At 34.0% G+C, this 20,974-nt stretch overlaps 1 long non-coding RNA gene across 1 annotated transcript; it reads right to left on the bottom strand.

Moving 5' to 3' along the window:
* Nucleotides 1-7,724, bottom strand: LOC134689620 (uncharacterized). Its single transcript, XR_010101878.1, has 5 exons — nt 7,609-7,724; nt 3,583-3,641; nt 3,117-3,184; nt 1,998-2,058; nt 1-1,393 (listed from the first exon to the last, which is right to left on the bottom strand). It is a non-coding gene; the product is annotated as an uncharacterized LOC134689620 (long non-coding RNA).
* Nucleotides 7,725-20,974: the final 13,250 nt, after the last annotated feature.

Raw genomic sequence — 20,974 nt, 5'->3', positions numbered from 1 at the left:
CAAAATATACTCTAAGTGGTTTACACCACAAAATATACTCAAAGAGGTTTACACCACAAAATATACTCTAAGCAGTTTACACAACAAAATATACTCTAAACGATTTACACCACAAAATAAACTCTAAGAGGTTTACATCACAAAATATACTCTAAGAGGTTTACACCACGAAATATACTCTAAGCAGTTTATACAACAAAATATACTCTAAGCAGTTTACACAACAAAATAAGTTGAATATGTTGCAATTAAGATATCATGGCTGCATTTCTTCAAAATGTTGCAATTAAGATATTATGGCTGCATTTCTTCCATATGTTGCAATTAAGGTATTTTGGCTGCATTTCTTCCATATGTTGCAATTAAGATATTATGGCTGCATTTCTTCCATATGTTGCAATTAAGAAATTATGGCAGCATTTCTTCCATATGTTGCAATTAAGATATTATGGCTGCATTTCTTCCATATGTTGCAATTAAGATATCATGGCTGCATTTCTTCCATATGTTGCAATTAAGATATTATGGCTGCATTTCTTCCATGTGATGCAATTAAGATATTATGGCTGCATTTCTTCCATGTGTTGCAATCAAGATATTATGGCTGCATCTCTTCCATATGTTGCAATTAAGATATTAAGGTTGCATTTTTTCCATAGAGTACTTCTGCAAATTTCCTCAAAGGGTAAAAAAACATACAGTACATTTACAATCCTAATAGAGAGCCTTGTGGTTATCCTAATAGAGAGCCTTGTTGTAATCCTAATAGAGAGTCTTGTTGTAATCCTAATAGAGAGCCTTGTTGTGTTACCCTGATTCAGAGCCTTGTGGTACAACAAAATGTACCTGCATATCATCATTATCAATATGTATAAGAGATAAGCTATGTTCTGTTGCTTTGGTTAAATGTAATCCATGAAAGGGCTTATTTAGATATTATGTAAGAGTATTCAAGATGATGTTCAATCAGAATCAGCTGTTCAGTCACTTCAAATGCAGCAGATAAGTCTAACATTACAAGAATGGCACAACACTTGTTATCTAGTGCTAGCACACTGTTTTATCAGAATCAGCTGTTCAGTAACTTCAAATGCAGCAGATAAGTCTAACATTACAAGAATGGCACAACACTTGTTATCTAGTGCTAGCACACTGTTTTATCAGAATCAGCTGTTCAGTAACTTCAAATGCAGCAGATAAGTCTAACATTACAAGAATGCCATGGCACAACAGTTGTTATCAAGTACTAGCACAATGTTATGATGAACTTAATTGAAAGCTGTGTCCTTTGAATGATAACATTCACAGTAGGGTAACAGTATGCCATCAATAAGAGAATACAAACTTAATCACAATTCTTTTATGCAGCCACAGTAGTCACTGTAATGGTAGGCTGAAAAAAGAATAAAGACACTTTTCAGTTTTCTAGCATATGACACAAGCAAGAGGTTTGGTTGGACATAACACCAGATTCAACCTACAATTTTTTTTCTGAAAATATCCGGTACCATTAGTCAGGAATATGGTAGATGTTATCAAATAATCTGTTTCTATGTGTTGGCATTTGTTTTTGTTTCACTTCAGTGTTTCTGTTGTTATGTTGTTGGTGTTGTTTCTTTTTGTAAACTGAGGATTTCTTTTAATTGATTTCTGAACAGAGGTATCATACTTATGTATTTATTTCAGAGATTTAATTTGGGAATTACAATAATAGGTGAAGTTTTCATCAAATACTCTTAAAAGTGATGCATTGTCAAACATTTTGGACTGCAGGCTTTTATTGACCGAAGAATTTTTTTTTAACCAAATAAACTTTGACAAGTCTTGATAACAAAAGAAAAGAGACACTTCCTAAATTTTATGTTTTGCCTGCCTAAATCTTGACACATCCTTGTAAAAAACGTTAAATTGTAAGAAGGAAGATTATCAAAATCCTGTGCATGCAAATGACCTTGAATACAAAAAGTTTATAAATCTTTGTAACAGCTATTTCTTACCTTAAAAGTCAATGTCAATGGTCCAATATAAATCCTAATGGACAAGCTGTCATGCTGTACCCTGGAATATGAAATGTCTTTGATGTAAAAGATTTATAAAAAGAAAAATGGGGATCAATGGGCAATTTTTTTTAAGGCATTTGAATGGATAAAACCAGAGTATTCCGAAAATCTGACAAGAATTCCAAAACATGACAAGCGAACATCCTTTATTACAATATATAGAACTAGAGGCTCCAAGGACCCTGTTTCCCTTACCTGATTTTTTTTATATACAATTGTTACATAAAATATTGCAACCGCTATACTTTTGCAATAGCTTCAGGAGACTTATGCAATTTAGATTACATTTTTTTTTTTAAAAACTGTTAAAAATTTACTTTAATCCATTCCTCATTTTCTCAATGGATTATTTTTTTGCATACTTGATTTGCGTAGGATTTTTCAATAAAATGCTGAAAATATGCTTTTGACTAAAAAACACCTATTTCATGAAATAAATTTAAGTAGGACAACGATATTCTTATGAACATCCTTTTCGTATTGGATACTATCTTAACCTGATGAACATTTTAACCATTTTATTTCAGATTTGCTCTAAATGATTAGGTTTTTGAGATATAAGCCAAATCTTCAAGTAGTTTCAGAGGAGAAGATTTTTGTAAAAGTTATCAGACGACGAAATACAATGACAGACAGCAGACACCAAGTGATGAGAAAAGCTCAATTTTGCCCTTTGAGCCAGGTGAGCTAAAAGGTGATTTATAAAATATCAAGGTAAAAGGAGGAACACATCAATTTGACAATATCCCAACAACACAACACATAAAAACTATGTAATCAATTGAATTATAGTAACAAAATAATACTGAAATAAAATAAGGATTACTATGCAGTAGTGGAATGTCCCCTGCGTTGTATATTAAGCGAGGAAATCAATTGTGTCACAATGTGTAAATATGGTACAAGAGACAAATATGGTTAAATTCCTGTCAAAATGGTGATCAACTACACATTATGGCAAACAATCCTACCAAGTATGAGAGCTGGCATGCATGTATGGCAAATAGTCCCAGGATTTCATTCACAAGTTGATACTAAAACAATACTCTTTCTTACCTTAAAAGTCAGCTCTAATGGCTATTTTAAACATCAATCCATACTGAAAAATTATAGTAAATGCTGGCCTGAAAAATAAAAAGATAAATCATTAGAAATTGTTTTAAACAATCAGTGTTGGAATATTGTGGATTTATTATTGCAGATTCTTATATTTTTTTGTGGAGAACAATTTAAATGGATTGAGGAACAATCATACTTTTGTTGATAATCCTCATGTATTGATGAACAATTGTATTTTTGTTGATAACAATTTCAATGTTTTGTGATAACATCCCATAAACACAAAAAAATATGATATCTACATCAAATCTTCAAACAGTTTAAATAATAAAATGTAAAAATATGAAGAAAAAAAAATTGCTGACATCTATTTTCAAAACAACTTTAAAGTAAAGAACATTTCCTTTAAATTCATTCCATGATGAAAATAAAATGTGTTTCACTAGAGAAATTATAAACCTACCTAACTATTAGCAGTATTAGACCACCGCCTTTTACTCCACATCCATTACAATATAGTCACTGAAAGAACCCAAAACAGAATTATTATTAAAACAAATGTATATTTTACGAATCTATTGAGTTCACAGCCTAAAATCTAGTTTTCTAAAGAAATATTTCACTTCTAATTTCAACCTCAATTTTTTTTATTTATATGCTCTATCAGGTATCTTTCATTAAAATTAAACTCAGAAGTTTCTTTTCCTGATATAAAATTGAATTCATGAACAATGGTTATAAAAAATTGAAAAATGTCAAACCAGAAATCAGTGGGATAATAACAGCTTAAATTGGAGGATTCACTTCTGCTATGCCCATATGTGAAAGTCAACCTTCTGTCCTAATTTTTTGCTAGATTAATTTTGATAGACATATCCAATGGAATTGAAGTTTCAGGACTTTGGCTCAAAGCTGAACCAAATTTTGAATGGGATGAGGGTATGTTATATCTCACACTATCAGTCTTATACTTTCCAAATAAAATATCCTAGAAAATATTCTAGTCTAGAGGACAGCTGATCTCAGATATTCTGCTTTATCCCATTGCAGAATCCATAATGGTGATGGATAGATTGAGAAGGTTGATGTCCAGGATACTGACAGTGTGAGTACGGTTACATCTCATACTATCAGTATAATGCCTTCCATATGGAGGATCCTTAACAATCGACAATCTTCTAGTCAAGAGGACACCTGAACCCAAAACTTCTGCTTCATCAGAAGAGGACAATCATGGAAGATTTATATAGCTCACACTATCAGTCTAATACCTTCCATATGGAGGATCCTTAACAATCGACAATCTTCTAGTCAAGAGGACACCTGAACCCAAAACTTCTGCTTCATCAGAAGAGGACAATCATGGAAGATTTATATAGCTCACACTATCAGTCTAATGCCTTCCATATGGAGGACCCTAGACAATTTTATAGTCAAGAGGACAGCTAAACTCCAATCTTCTTCTTCATCACATGGCAGAAAACCAAAGTGACGAATTGGAAGAGAGTAGAGCATCACAGTCTGTAGAGGTTGGTGTCCAGGATACTGATAGCGTGAGGAAGATTACATCTCACACTATGAGTCTAATGCCTTCCTTATGGAGGATCACAGACAATCTTCTAGTCAAGAGGACAGCTGAACTCAAATCTTCTGCTTCATCTCATGGCACAAAACCAAAAAGATGAAGTTGAGAAGAGTAGAGCATCCAAGTCTGTAGAGGTTGATGTCCAGGATACTGATGGTGTGAGGAAGGTTACATCTCCCACTATCAGTCTAATGCCTTCCATATGGAGGATCCTTGACACTTTTATAGTCAGGGGGACAGCTGAACTCAAATCTTTTTCTTCATCACATGGCAGAAAACTAAAGTGACGAGTTGGAAGAGAGTAGAGCATCCAAGTCTGTAGAGTTTGATGTCCAGAATACTGATGGTGTGAGGAAGGTTACATCTCACACTATCAGTCTGATGCCTTCCATATGGAGGATCCTAGACAATTTTCTAGTCAAGAGGACAGCTGAACTCAAATCTTCTGCTTCATCTCATGGCAGAAAACCAAAAAGATGAAGTTGAGAAGAGTAGAGCATCCAAGTCTGTAGAGTTTGATGTCCAGAATACTGATGGTGTGAGGAAGGTTACATCTCACACTATCAGTCTAATGCCTTCCATATGGAGGATCCTAGACAATTTTCTAGTCAAGAGGACAGCTGAACTCAAATCTTCTGCTTCATCTCATGGCAGAAAACCAAAAAGATGAAGTTGAGAAGAGTAGAGCATCCAAGTCTGTAGAGTTTGATGTCCAGAATACTGATGGGGTGAGGAAGGTTACATCTCCCACTATCAGTCTAATGCCTTCCATATGGAGGATCCTTGACACTTTTATAGTCAGGGGGACAGCTGAACTCAAATCTTCTGCTTCATCACATGGCAAAAAAGCAAAGTGAAGAATAAGAAAAGAGTAGAGCATTCAAGTCTGTAGAGGTTGGTGTCCAGGATACTGATGATGTGAGGAAGGTTACATCTCCCACTATCAGTCTAATGCCTTCCATATGGAGGATAATAGACAATTTTATAGTCAAGATGACAGCTGAACCAAAATCTTCTGCTTCATCAAATGGCAGAAAAACCAAAGTGACGAATTGGAAGAGAGTAGAGCATCTCAGTCTGTAGAGGTTGGTGTCCAGGATACTGATGGTGTGAGGAAGGTTACATCTCACACAATCAGTCTTATGCCTTCCTTATAGAGGATCCTTGACATTTTTTAGTCAAGAGGACAGCTAAACCCAAATCTTCTTCTTCATCACATGACAGAAAACCAAAGTGACGAATTGGAAGAGAGTAGAGCATCCCAGTCTGTAGAGGTTGATTTCAAGGATACTGATGGTGTGAGGAAGGTTACATCTCACACTATCAGTCTGATGCCTTCCATATGGAGGATCCTTGACAATCTTCAAGTCAAGAGGACAGCTGAACCCAAATCTTCTGCTTTCTCATATGGCAGAAAACCAGTGATGAATTGGAAGAGAGTAGAGCATCCAAGTCTGTAGAGGTTGGTGTCCAGGATACTGATGGTGCGAGGAAGGTTACATCTCACACTATCAGTCTAATGCCTTCCATATGGAGGATCCTAGACAATTTTATAGTCAAGAGGACAGCTGAACTCCAATCTTCTGCTTCATCACACGGCAGAAAACCAAAGTGATGAATTGGAAGAGAGTAGAGCATCCAAGTCTGTAGAGGTTGGTGTCCAGGATACTGATGGTGCGAGGAAGGTTACATCTCACACTATCAGTCTAATGCCTTCCATATGGAGGATCCTAGACAATTTTATAGTCAAGAGGACAGCTGAACTCCAATCTTCTGCTTCATCACACGGCAGAAAACCAAAGTGATGAATTGGAAGAGAGTAGAGCATCCAAGTCTGTAGAGGTTGGTGTCCAGGATACTGATGGTGCGAGGAAGGTTACATCTCACACTATCAGTCTTATGCCTTCCATATGGAGGATCCTTCACAATATTATAGTCAAGAGGACAGCTAGCTGAACTCAAATCTTCTGCCTCATCACATGACAGAAAACCAAAGTGACGAAAAGGAAGAGAGTACAGCATTCCATCTGAGAGGTTGGTGTCCAGGATACTGATGATGTGAACAGGTTTTATCGCACTTTATCAGTCTATTGAATATTTAAGTCAAGAGGACAGCTGATCCCAAAATTGTGAGCGTCATTCAATGGCATAAAAAGCCAAAGTTGTGAAGGGGAAAAACCAAATAAGCTATGAATCTGCAATCAAATTTAGGAGGTAGGTTAACCCATTTTCCTTAACAATTGGTTGAACTACAGTTCCATTAAATCTGTCTATAAAAATAGGATCCACTTATAGAAGTCTTTTATCTAAACGGTATGTTCAAAACTCATATAGCTATAGAAGAAGTGAATTCTTGAATTTTAACAAGGTTTATATCCCCGCTGTTTTCTAGATCAGTACTATCCAATGCCCTTGGCACAGCTAAATACCTACCATCATAAAGCACAGGTCCTACATGCCTCTCTCTCATCTCAGTTTTGCTAATGTTGTGTTTTGAAAAAGTTGAGTAAAAAGGTTAAGATGGATATCACCCATTTTTGAATGTGTGTGTAATGGGAAAGTTTGTAAAATGTGCTTCTTTTGTTCATGTGACATTGGAATGAATATTATCTAGAAATCTTTTATGGTAACATACTTATTGTAACAAAAAAAAAAAACATATATCCTAGCAATATCTAAACTCTGATTTTTAAAGAGAAATTCAGAAAATCTATTATTTTTACATTTTTATTATTTATATTAATAAAATAAAATGCTTGACCAAAATAAACTCATCCTACAAACAAAGATGGTGGTCCTCATACTGACAGTCCTAATTTTTTTACTAGATAATTATGAATACAGTAGAATTAAGGTTTTGGTAATAAGTTTAATACCTTGTGGTGATTATAATTTAGTATTTACCAGCAAGAACCCAGTAGTCTATTTTCATATTACCAACTTTTGCAGAATACATTTTTTCAACAGGTTATCTTTTCTGTGGAAGGACATCCTCATACTCGCTTTAGGAAGAGCAACCTTAAGAAGTAAAATTAGGCTTATGATCATTTTGATTGTTGCAGTCAGTGGTGAAACATGACAAACAAAAACCCTCTTTAAGTGCCAGTATGCCTAAGAATCAGACAGTGGTGAAAACATGACCAAAAAAACCCACCCAATTTGACATTGATTTCAGTTCATAATATGTAGTTATGCACAAAAATATCATTCATTTTCATTTTCTGTTCTGGTAATAGAAGATACAATTTGGTTGAAATGCACTAGAAATTAAAGAATAAGGGGAGATAACTCTGTAATTTGCTAGCATTTTAACCAATTTTCTAACCAAGTTATTTGATATTATCACACAAACGAAAGACTAATACTTTTTAACTCAGGATGATGGTTAGTATTAAATAGCATGATTAGCTCGGTGGGTTTTTTCTAATCATGTTTTAATTTTTACCTAAATTGCCTGATTCTTACAAAGACTGACACTTAATTTTCCAAATGAACAATGGTGCACGAATGTAACGTTTGTTTCTTTTTCCTGTCCAGGTATTTCAAGGTATAGTTTTGTTTACAATTGAGATAACTCCATATTTTGCTATCAGTCTAACAAAAAGTTTTCTTGGAATTTCTCAAATAACTAGACACACAGAAACAACAGAATTACTATTTCTAACTCTATTTACTTGTGTTTGTGGAGCAGGATCTGCTTACACTTCCGGAGCACCTGAGATCACTCCTAGTTTTTTCTTTAGTTTTCTATGTTGTGTCATGTGTACTATTGTTTGTCTGTTTGTCCTTTTTTCATTTTTAGCCATGGCGTTGTCGGTTTATTTTGGATTTATGAGTTTGACTGTCCCTTTGTTATCTTTCGTCCCTCTTTTAAAATTTTGTATTGACACTGTTGAACTGTAAAGTTCAAGGTAATACAGAATTTAATAACCCAGGATGCCCCTTACTTAAAATACGATTTAACACCTTGAATTGTCTCGGCTGGTTTACTTAACATTGATGATATGTTGAAAGTATTACAGATAAAGGTTTAACTAATCGCTGTCAAACAGTCTGTTGATGTGTTACATATTTGTTTTTGTTCATTTTTGTACATTTTGAAATTAGGCCGTTAGTTTTCTTATTTGAATTGTTTTACATTTGTCATTTCAGGGACTTTTTTAGCTGACTATGCCATATGGGCTTTGCTCATTGTTAAAGGCCATACAAAGACCTGTGGTTGTTCATGTCTGTGTTATTTGGTCCTTTGTGGAGAGATTTCTCATTGGCAATCATACCACATCTTCTTTTTTATATATACACTTTCCAATAATGTTTACTCAAAATATAATTAACCTATTGCTTAATTGATAATTGAAAAACAGACCAAAAATAACACCAAGAATTAGCATTGACCAATGAACCATAAAACAAGATCATGGTCAGACAATACTCGACAGTCATATACATCTTAAAACCATTCAATACATCAAATATAGTTTTTGCTTCTGAAATATTTTTAAACCCATTTTTATGCTCAAATTTTATTTGATTTTTTAGCAATTATGACCGTAACCTTGGTTGTAGTGACCTAAAAAACAAAAGGAATATTTCTCCCATAACAAGTGACCAGTAATACATCAAAATATAGTTTAATATAAAGATTTGGGTAAGCCTATGAATATGACAGTCAGAAGTGAACATTATAACCCCCAGCTATTTCATAGCATGGAGTAGAAGTATAACAATGCCTTCTAGATACTTAGCTTTGATCATTAACAAGCTTCTGTCTAAGTTTGATACCGTTCCATGATCTTTGTTTTAAAACTTTAACCGCAGAGTGAATGTAATATTAACTCACAGAAAAACTAAGTCCATTTATAAGTAAAATATTGCGCAATACTGTACAATTGAAAATACTTGCTATTGCACAATACTGTGCAATTGAAGATTTCTTGCTATTGCGCAATACTGTGCAATTGAAAATTTCTTGCTATTGCACAATACTGTGCAATTGAAGATTTCTTGCTATTGCTGAATACTGTGCAATTGAAAATTTCTTGCTATTGTACAATACTTAATATAATAATTTTGGATCCTGATTTGGACCAACTTGAAAACTGGGCCCATAATCAAAAATCAAAGTAAATGTTTAGATTCAGCATATCAAAGAACCCCAAGAATTCAATTTTTGTTAAAATCAAACTTAGTTTAATTTTGGACCCTTTGGACCTTAATGTAGACCAATTTGAAAACGGGACCAAAAATTAGGAATCTACATACACAGTTAGATTTGGCATATCAAAGAACCCCAATTATTCAATTTTTGATGAAATCAAACAAAGTTTAATTTTGAACCCTGATTTGGACCAACTTGAAAACTGGGCCAATAATCAAAATTCTAAGTTTATTCTTAGATTCAGCATATCAAAGAACCCCAAAGATTCAATTTTTGTTAAAATCAAACTTAGTTTAATTTTGGACCCTTTGGACCTTAATGTAGACCAATTTGAAAACGGGACCAAAAATTAAGAATCTACATACACACTTAGATTTGGCATATCAAAGAACCCCAATTATTTGATGAAATCAAACAAAGTTTATTTTTGGACCCTTTGGGCCCCTTATTCCTGAACTGTTGGGACCAAAACTCCCAAAATCAATCCCAACCTTTCTTTTATGGTCATAAACCTTGTGTTTAAATTTCATAGATTTCTATTTACTTATACTAAAGTTATAGTGCGAAAACCAAGAAAAATGCTTATTTGGGCCCCTTTTTGGCCCCTAATTCCTAAACTGTTGGGACCAAAACTCCCAAAATCAATTCAAAGCTTCCTTTTGTGGTAATAAACCTTGTGTCAAATTTTCATAGATTTTTATTTACTTTAACTAAAGTTATAGTGCGAAAACCAATAAAATGATTATTTGGGCCCTTGTTGGCCCCTTATTCCTAAACTGTTGCGACCAAAACTCCCAAAATCAATTCCAACCTTTCTTTTGTGGTCATAAACCTTGTGTTAAAATTTCATAGATTTCTATTTACTTATACTAAAGTTATAGTGTGAAAACCAAATGTCTTCGGACCACGACAACGCAGACAACAACGCCAACATGATACCAATATACGACCAAAAAATTTTTGCAGTCGTATAAAAAAGTGTTAAAAAAGTCAAATGTTATAAACTAACCTGGTTGCTTGTTCTACCAGCTAAACTGTGGATTATCTGGACTAAAAGGTGCCTGTAGATCAATGTACATGCCAACTGTAAAACACCTGCCTCTTCCTTTTGATGTACCAGTTTCAAGTCTCTGTCTTGGCATGACATATCCAGCCAGTCTCTGTCTTGGTGTGACATATCCAGCCAGTCTCTGTCTTGGTGTGACATATCCAGCCAGTCTCTGTCTTGGTGTGACATATCCAGCCAGTCTCTGTCTTGGTGTGACATATCCAGCCAGTCTCTGTCTTGGTGTGACATATCCAACCAGTCTGTCTTGGCGTGACATATCCAGCCAAGTTGTTATATTTTTTTAAATAATAAAAAAATGGTAATTAAAATGTTGATGAAAAGTAAAATATTCCATTTACATTTTAAATAAAACAATTAAATATCCCCAATTAAAATGTGTAGAACAATGTAAAAAAAAGAATAAAATAAGAAACATTCCAATTTATAAATGACTTCGACCAAAGACTTTAACCTGAAAGGGGCACTCTCTATAATTTTCAATTGAATAGACCCAATAAAAAACATAATACCATTATAGTGGGGCATTAAGTTATGAAAATTAACCAATTTAAATATTTTGATAAAATCAGTTAAACATCCACAATTAAAGTTTGTTAAAAAACAGGTCAACACCTATTAATTTAAAAACTTTACAAAAACTGTAAAACATCCCCATTTAAAAACATCCTAATTTAAAAACTTTTAAAACATCCCCATTTTAAACTTTCCGAAAACAGTCATCCCCATTTAATGACTTTCCAAAAACAGTTAAACATCCCATTTAAAATCTTTCCAAAATAGTAGTTTAACATCCCCAATTAAAAACTTTACAAAAACAGTTAAAAATCCCCATTTAAAAACTTTCCAAAAACAGTTAAACATCTCAGGTTTTTTTAGGGCATACTTGGTACATATGCAGCCTGAGACCCCGCTCAGTTTGTACCAGTAATAGCCGTTACTTGGTACATATGGTAGATACAAAGTGACCTAAATCGGTCAAATAGAGCCTCCTCACTCTCAGTAAGTACCAGTAATAGCCGTTACTTGGTACATGTGGTAGATAAAAGGTGACCTAAATCGGTCAAATAGAGCCTCCTCACTCTCAGTTAGTACCAGTCATAGGGGCATACTTGGTACACATGCTGACTGAGACCCTGCTCAGTTTGTACCAGTAATAGCGGTAACTTGGTACATATGGTAGATAAAAAGTGACCTAAATTGGTCAAATAGAGCCTCCTCACTCTCAGTAAGTACCAGTATTAGGACATACTTGGTACACATGCTGACTGAGACCCCGCTCAGTTTGTACCAGTAATAGTGGTCAATACTTGGTATATATGGTGTGCCGTGGATATATATATTTTTTTTTACCAGCAACCTCTCGGTCAAACTGAGCCTCCTCACTCTCAGTTTGTGGATTTTGTGGTACGTATGGTAGGGGACGTTACTATACCTAAATGGGAGGTATAGTATCTGTGAACCCTAAACACAGATGGCGACTTAACTTCCCATACGTATACACAAGTATCCAATGCTTACTGATACATAATGTGTCATGTATTTCATGTCCATCACCGAAAATAGTTTGAAATGTAACAAACAACCTACTGCAATTCAATAATATCTGTATAATAACATATAATTGTTTTTCTTGGTATCTCAAGTTTTACTAACCAGTCCTCACTAAACTAGTACATTTGTTTAGGGGCCCGCTGTAACACACCTCCGGGTGTGTAATTTTCTCGCTGTTTTGAAGACCCATTGGTGGCCTTCATCTGTTTTCTGCTCTTTGGTCAGGTTGTTGTCTCTTCGACACATTCTCAATTTCCATTCTCAATTTTATTCTTAAAGGTTTTTGAAAGTGTGGGAAAAGTTGTGGCCATAGGGTAAACACAGTGTGACAGAAACTGGACAATACAGCCCAACCAGAAATACAGGAAAATGTCAAAACAGTCTTAAACAGTAAACTATCATAACATATAGTATTAAAATATTGAAATTTCACATGTTATACAGCGACCTTTCTTTTGTATTGAAATCGATGATACAAATGTAATCAATTATTAATTCATTATCTTTGATCTGTGGTCTTTAGACATACTAGTAATGTCTCATTGGCAATCCTAACACCTAATCCGAGAGGACAACTGTAGTACTTTGTGTTGCTTACAAATGAAACAAGTGTGGAATTAAATACTAGTATATGAACACATATATACAATGTGGCATACAAAACATCTTATAGAATCTATGAAATAAAGATAAAAGTGGCATGAAAAAACACCCAAACTTTCTAACATTTCAGTTTGTTTCTTTAATAGATTAAAGATTACAATCATGTAACTATGAACATTCTTCATTTCATACACAGAAGTTAGCATCTAAAGCCAATTCTCTTCAAATTACAAGAAGAAAGTAAAATTAAGATATGCATCATTTTTATGTCTTTAAGGTGGTACCTAACACTACAGGGAGACAACTCTATAAAATCAGCTACACATTTTAATTATGATGTGTTAAAGCTTCTCAATGATCAAAATTAGTGTTTGTCAAACTGCTATATATATAAGCAGTGTAATTTTTTTTGATAAAATGCTTGGTTCAAATTTTTTGAAATTTTTATATTTTTGTCAGATGGTCATAGTAAATATATATATTCAAAATTTTATGAAAATTAAACAAGCCAAATTAATTTTAGTCAAGGTGTTGGGTACCAACTTAAATGCGCACATATTTGTTTGTATCATCTACTTCTTTGCCTTGTAAGTCTTCATATGACAAATGCCATACAAATGCTAGTCAGATACATCCACTCTTTGTAATAACAATCAAATATTAATTATTGTCTCATGATTCAGTTCTGTACTAAGATCATTTATTTAAAGGTGCGACTGTGATTCCTCTTCAAATAATAGCTTGTCCTGGACTTCTCTCTACATACTGAAAAATATAAAAACACTATAAGATTCATAATCGTATGCTGCTGGTTGGATATAAATCATACTAAAACCAAACATTCATAGTTTTTCATGCAAATAAGTTACAATTTTGGAGATTAGTATATGTTATGGTGTTCATTATCACTGAACTAGTATATATAAAATTGAGAATGGAAATTGGAAATGTGTCAAAGAGACAACAACCCGACCATAGAAAACAAGAGTGCACACACTGAAATGTCTCGCCTTCTTTACCAATCCTTGATACTATCTTGATAGACCTAAATATAAAGCTTTATTACAACTGTCACATAAACTCAACATTAACCAAGAAAATGAAATATTGATCCATGAACAATGAAAATGAGGTCAAGGTCAGATGAACCATGCAAGGCAGACATGTACAGTTAACAATTCTTCAATACAACAAATAGTTGACTTATTGCTTATTAATTAAGACAAGAGTGCACACGCTCAAATGTCTCGCCTTCTCTACTAATCATTGATATTATGTTGATAGTCCTAAGTACATGAAGTATAAAGCTTTATTACAACTGTCACATATAAACTTAACATTAACCAAGATAGCTAAACAAAGACCAATGAACCATGAAAATATGGTCAAGGTCAGATGAACCATATCAGGCAGACATATACAGCTAACAATGCTTCCATACAACACATATAGTTGACCAATCACTTATAGTTTAAGAAAAAAGGACCAAAACACAAAAACTTGACATTGTGCAATAACCATGAAAATGAGGTCATGGTCAAATAAAACCTGCGGGACTGACATATAGATCATAAAATATTTCCATACACCAAATATACTTGACCTTTGGCATATAATATTAGATAAAAAGACCAAAACTCAAAAACTTTGACCACTGAACCATGAAAATGAGGTCAAGGTCAGATGACATCTGCCGCTAGACATGTACACCTTACAATCATTCCATACAATAAATATAGTAGACCTATTGCATAAAGTCTGAGAAAAACAGACCAAAACACAAAAACTTAACTATAACCACCGAACCATGAAAATGAGGTCAAGGTCAGATGACACCTGCCAGTTAGACATGTACACCTAACAGTCCTTCCATACACCGAATATACTAGCCCTATTGCTTATAGTATCTGAGATATGGACTTGACCACCAAAACTTAACCTTGTTCACTGATCCATGAAATGAGGTCGAGGTCAAGTGAAAACTGTCTGACGGGCATGAGGACCTTGCAAGGTACGCACATACCAAATATAGTAATCCTATTACTTATAATTACAGAGAATTCAACATTACAAAAAATCTGAACTTTTTTTTCAGGTGGTCACTGAAAAAAGAAAATGAGGTCAAAGACATTTGACATGTGACTGGCAGAAACTTGTGACATGAGGCATCTATATACAAAGTATGAAGCATCCAGGTCTTCCACCTTCCAAAATATAAAGCTTTTAAGAAGTTAGCTAATGCCGCTGCGGTAGCAACCACCGCCAGATCACTATCCCTATGTCGAGCTTTCTGCAACAAAAGTTGCAGGCTCGACAAAAAAACAGACCAAAACACAAACACTTAACACATAGCAATGGACCGTGAAAATGAGGTCAAGGTCAAATTAAACCTGCGTAACAGACATATAGATCAAAAAATATTTCCACACACCAAATATAGTTGACCTAATGCATTAAGTATTAGAAAAATGGACAAAAACTCAAAAACTTAACTTTGACCACTGAACCATAAAAATAAACTCAAGGTCAGATGACACCTGTCAGCTAGACATGAAAACTGTTTGACGGACATGAGGACCAGTTGCAAGGTACGCACATACCAAATATAGTTATCCAATTACTTATAATAAGAGAGAATTTAACATTTCAAAAAATCTTAACTTTTTTTTTAAGTAGTCACTGAACCATGAAAATGAGGTCAAGGACATTGGACATGTGACTGACGGAAAGTTCATAACATGAGGCATCTACATACAAAGTATGAAGCATCCAGGTCTTTTACCTTCTAAATATAAAGCTTTTGAGAAGTGAGCTAACACTGCCACCACCGCCAGATCACTATCCCTATGTCAAGCTTTCTGCAACAAAAGTTGCAGGCTCGACAAAAATGACAATAATACATAAATAACAACAGACTATATATATTTGTTTAGGGGCCAGCAGAAGAACGCCTTTTGGTGAGGGAATTTCACGCTGCATTGAAGACCTGTTGGTGACCTTCTGTTGTTGTCTGTTCCATGGTCAAGTTGTTGTTATTTTGTTGTCTCTTTGTCACATTCCCCATTTCCATTCTCAATTTTATGCAAAGTTCAGTTGAAATAATTTAAATTGGTAAATGAACATGATTGTCTCCCTTATTTTTGTTCTTTTTATAAAATTTAACCCAAGGTTACTTTCTGTTCATCCTGTAGATAAATCTAACCCTTTGTTTAATCCTTGGTTAAATGATTAAGATTCAACCTTGCTTCAGACCTCTGTTCAAATTTTAACCAACATAGTTTTGTCTAAAAGTATGATTCCCTGTTTATTACAAATTGAAGTTCTCTTAGGGAGGTAGTCCTAGGTTAAGGGAAATAACTCTTAAAATCATCAGTACATTTGTGTCAACCTTTTTCATAAATATATTCTAAGCTTCTATGTTATATATAGATTCTTTCTAATCTGTTTTAGACAAATGCTTAAAATACATTGATGAAACTTCACTTTTACAAAACACATGACTGATTCAAAGAGTTATCTCCCTGAACCAAAGTCTACCACCTTAATGATCATTAATGTTTGAAATTAAACATTTTCTCTGTTCTCTTTGATCATTGATAAACAAAAACTATTTTTTATGTTTTACAATCCTTTTTTGCCTCGAGGTTTACATCTCATTAATAAACTAACTATTTATTCCTATTTCTATTTAATATTGAGACTCCTGTGTCGTGTGTGTTCCAACTCTTTAAATCTGCAGATGTTTTGTTGCAAAGCCAAATGTATGTCCATTACCAAACAATCATATTTTTCAGTTAGGCCAACTGAAATTAATTAGTAGATTTTCATCCAAATTTTTGAAAAAAAATGGGGTGGGTGTGAGGATTTTTAATTTTTTTTTTTTTAAATTTTATTTCATTTGAAATCCTCTTGTGACGTGTTCTTCATATATGCAAGTGCAATTCATTTTCACTGAACTAGTATATATTTGTTTAGGGGCCAGCTGAAGGACACCTCTGGGTGCTGGAATTTCTCGCTACATTGAAGACCTGTTCGTGACCTTCTGCAGTTGTTTATTCTATGGTAGGGTTGTTGTCTCTTTGACACATTCCCCATTTCCATTCTCAATTTTAAGAGTAATAATAAGCTTATATCATGTATATACATGTAAAAGGATTTGTATGTATAATTTTTAAAGTTTTTAAATAAATATATCTCTGATTGGCAACCACGGTTCTTCATGTAATTGCCCCTTTTAAACCTATTGATACATTAAAAAGAGCAGTTGGGCTACCTACACCAAATTTAGTTTGCTTTCTAAGCTATGGTATTTAGTCCCCTTAAAATGAAGCAAATGCATTTGTATGCAACATAAGTGTTATGAGTACAGAATAAAATATAAGCTCAAAAACAGTGTTGAAAATAATAGGGTTGGTGCTTAATATCAACTTATGCAAGATGCAAATATAATTACAAGGCAATACATTGACCTATAATTGGTCATTTCTGTGTCATTTTGGCCTCTTGTGGAGAATTATCTCATTGGCAATCATACCACATCTTTTTTCATATTAACAAATAAAAAAAGTTGGTTAATGACTCTCTTAGGGGGTATTATGACAGAGGGTGTTTGCAGTTTGTAAACAAAAACGACAGCCATGGGTCAATCTAAGAGCTTAAATGCTTTAATAAAATTTATGGTTCATGCCCTTCTCGTAATTAATCTCTATTCTTGGTAGATGATGTTGTGTTGTCATCATAGAACAGTAGAATATGTCTACTTATTCATACGGTTATTGGTTACAGAAATGTACAAAATCCAGAAAGCATTGTTCATTTAAAAAAAAATTAAATTCGGGCGGGACGATTTCAGAGGGTCATGCAGGGATGACAATCTACATGTATCAATTAATTTTTATTGGCCTTATAATTCCTTCCCTCTCCAATAAGTTTTTGCCATGTTTTACCAAATAAGTTAATGCTACTTAAGGAGTTAAGAGATCTATTATTCTTTTTTTTTCATTTTGCCTTGCCTATGTGTAAAACATTTAATAGCCATAGAACTGTAATCAAACAATGCCGGGGCCTGCAATTTTAGCTGACCATACAGTATTGGTTTTGATTATGGTTGATTCTGCAGTATGATCAATGACTTTGACCTAGAGTTGCTTATATACATGCATCTGGACAATGGTGGATAATTGTCTCATGGCAATCCTACCACATCTCCTGAAACCCACTTGATTAAAGTCAACCAATCAAGATCATACCTGTACACTTTACGTCTTCTCTGGTGTATTATCTCTGCTTTATACCAATTTCAAAATTCATAACTGCTTCCCTTTATGTTGGCATACATTTGAACCTCTTCATGTTTCCTTTCTATTCATTTTACCCTGAAAATGTCATTTAGTTAAGTCACTAGTTATGATTTCAGGCAAAGCATACAAACATGAGTTAGGATTAAAAAATATGGATACTTTGAAATATTTATATGTAACCAGGTTGGTTGTTAATGATAAAAATAACACCTTATGGGTAAAGAATAGCGAGGTCAATTGTATCAATTTTATATTCATTCTAGATGGCAGTACTGGAATTTCATGTTTTTAATACATAAGTCCTCATATAACTACATAAAGATTGTTAACCATGAGAATTGTTATCCTTCATAAATCAATTACATGTACATCTTAATTTTTAACATATTAAATTTCTACCAAATATTCTTCTGATAGAAGTTCTTTTTATATGCGACATCATTAGCCATTGCCACCTTTTTTCATGGCGTCACAATAGGAAATTCAGAGGAAAACAAAACATTTAGACGTCATAATCAAATTTCCACTAATCATTTACCGAGAACAGATTTTTCACTAGTGAGGAGAAATATTTTTCTCACGCTGGTCAGGAATTAGGAAAATAGCACAAAAATTAGACAAAAAGGATTTATGGTATAGTAACATTACACACTAAGCATGCTAATATAAAAAAGATGATGTGGTATGATTGATAATGAGACAACTATCCACAAAAGACCAAAATGACAAAGACATAAACAACTAAAGGTCACTGTACGACCTTCAACAATGAGCAAAGCCCATACCGCATAGTCAGCTATAAAAGGCCTAGCTGATAAGACAATTGTAAAACAATTCAAACAAGAAAACCAACGGCCTCATTTATGTAAAAAAAATGAACGAAAAACAAATATGTAACACATAAACAAACGACAACCACTGAATTAACAGGCTCCTGACATGGGACAGGCACATACATAAAGAATGTGGCGGGGTTAAACATGTTAGAGAAATTCCCAACCCTCCCCCTAACCTGGGACAGAGGTATAACAGTACAACATAAGAATAAACTATAACTAGAGGCTCTAAAGAGCCTGTGTCGCTCACCTTCGTATATGTGAATTAAACAAAGGAAGCAGACAGTTCATGACAAAATTGTGTTTTGGTGATTGTGATGTGTTTGTACATCTTACTTTTCTGAACATTCTTCCTGCTTACAATTATCTCTATCTATAATGAACCTGTCCATGTAGTTTCAGTGGAAAATGTTAGTAAAAATTTACAAATTTTATTAAAATTGTTAAAAATTTATTATAAAGGACATTAACTTCTTAGGGGGTCAATTGACCATTTTGGTGATTTTGACTTATTTTTGAGACTTAAATTACTGTACATTATTGCTGTTTACAGTTTATCTCTATCTATAATAATATTCAAGACAAACCCAAAATAGCAAAATTTGCTTAAAATTACCAATTTATGGGCAGCAACCTAACAAAGAGTTGTCCAAATCATCTAAACATTTCAGGGCAGATAGATCTTGACCAGATAAACAATTTTACCCCTTATCAGATTTGCTCTAAATACTTGGTTTTTGAGTTATAAGCCAAAAACTGCATTTAACCTCCATGTTCTATTTTTAGCCGTGGCGGCCATCTTGGTTGGTTGGCCGGTCAAAAAACACAATTGTTAAACTAGATACATCAATGATGATTGTGGCCAAGTTTGCTTTAATTTGGCCCAGTAGTTTCAGAGGAGAAGATTTTTGTAAAAGTTAACGCCGGAAGACGGACGACGACGGACGCCAAGTGATGAGAAAAGCTCACTTGGCCCTTCCGCCCCGGTGAGCTAAAAATCAGTTGAAAAAGGCTTAACTCATCAGATGGACAAAAGTACAAGTGGATGTGGCCAGGTACTTATACATCCCAACACAAAGAACAGATCTGAGAGTACTCGAAGTTATCTGACAGCTATTTCAAAGCCACTATAAACAGCTTTAAAAAAAGCCTGTTAAAACATATATTCTAATAGAGATTTACGGAAAGTCTCGGTTCCGACTGTTGTCTCCAACTCTGACAGGAAAAAATACAGGGGTTGTCTCAAAAATTAATTTACAGGTACACAAAAAAATCATAAGTTGTCCATAAGCGGAGCATACTATTGCTCCACCGAAAATAAGAATAAAAATTTGAATCAAGAGTTTCGTAACAGCACATTTCAATCGGATAAGTCTTCTAGCTCATACATATTCAGCCTGGCACGTTATTTTGATTGATTATTTTCCTTCATCTATGCCATTATAGGTATATACAAAATTTATTGCAATAAAAAAAGGAAACTTTGGTGAGACCTGACAGATGTATCAAGATTAACAGTATTATGTATGTAATAAAGTATTGTGTCAGTGCTGTATCTACTAAACATTTACCTCTTGTATCTTTGCATGTCTTTTCATGGAGGATAATCTTTGAAATATCTTGTCACATGAGTAACATGGAAACTGCATCTCCACATGTTTGCTAAAATGGTGAAACCTGAGACCTGTATGGCTTTTATACTCCTTAGCACAATCTGTACAGCTAGAGGTATTCTGTAAAAGTGAAAGTTCGT

The sequence above is a fragment of the Mytilus trossulus genome, chromosome 11 (assembly GCF_036588685.1).
Source record: "Mytilus trossulus isolate FHL-02 chromosome 11, PNRI_Mtr1.1.1.hap1, whole genome shotgun sequence".
In the NCBI taxonomy this organism is placed as follows: Eukaryota; Metazoa; Mollusca; class Bivalvia; order Mytilida; family Mytilidae; genus Mytilus; species Mytilus trossulus.
The sequence above is the reverse complement of the archived record's forward strand: the minus strand, read 5'-3'. Positions and strand labels throughout refer to the sequence as shown.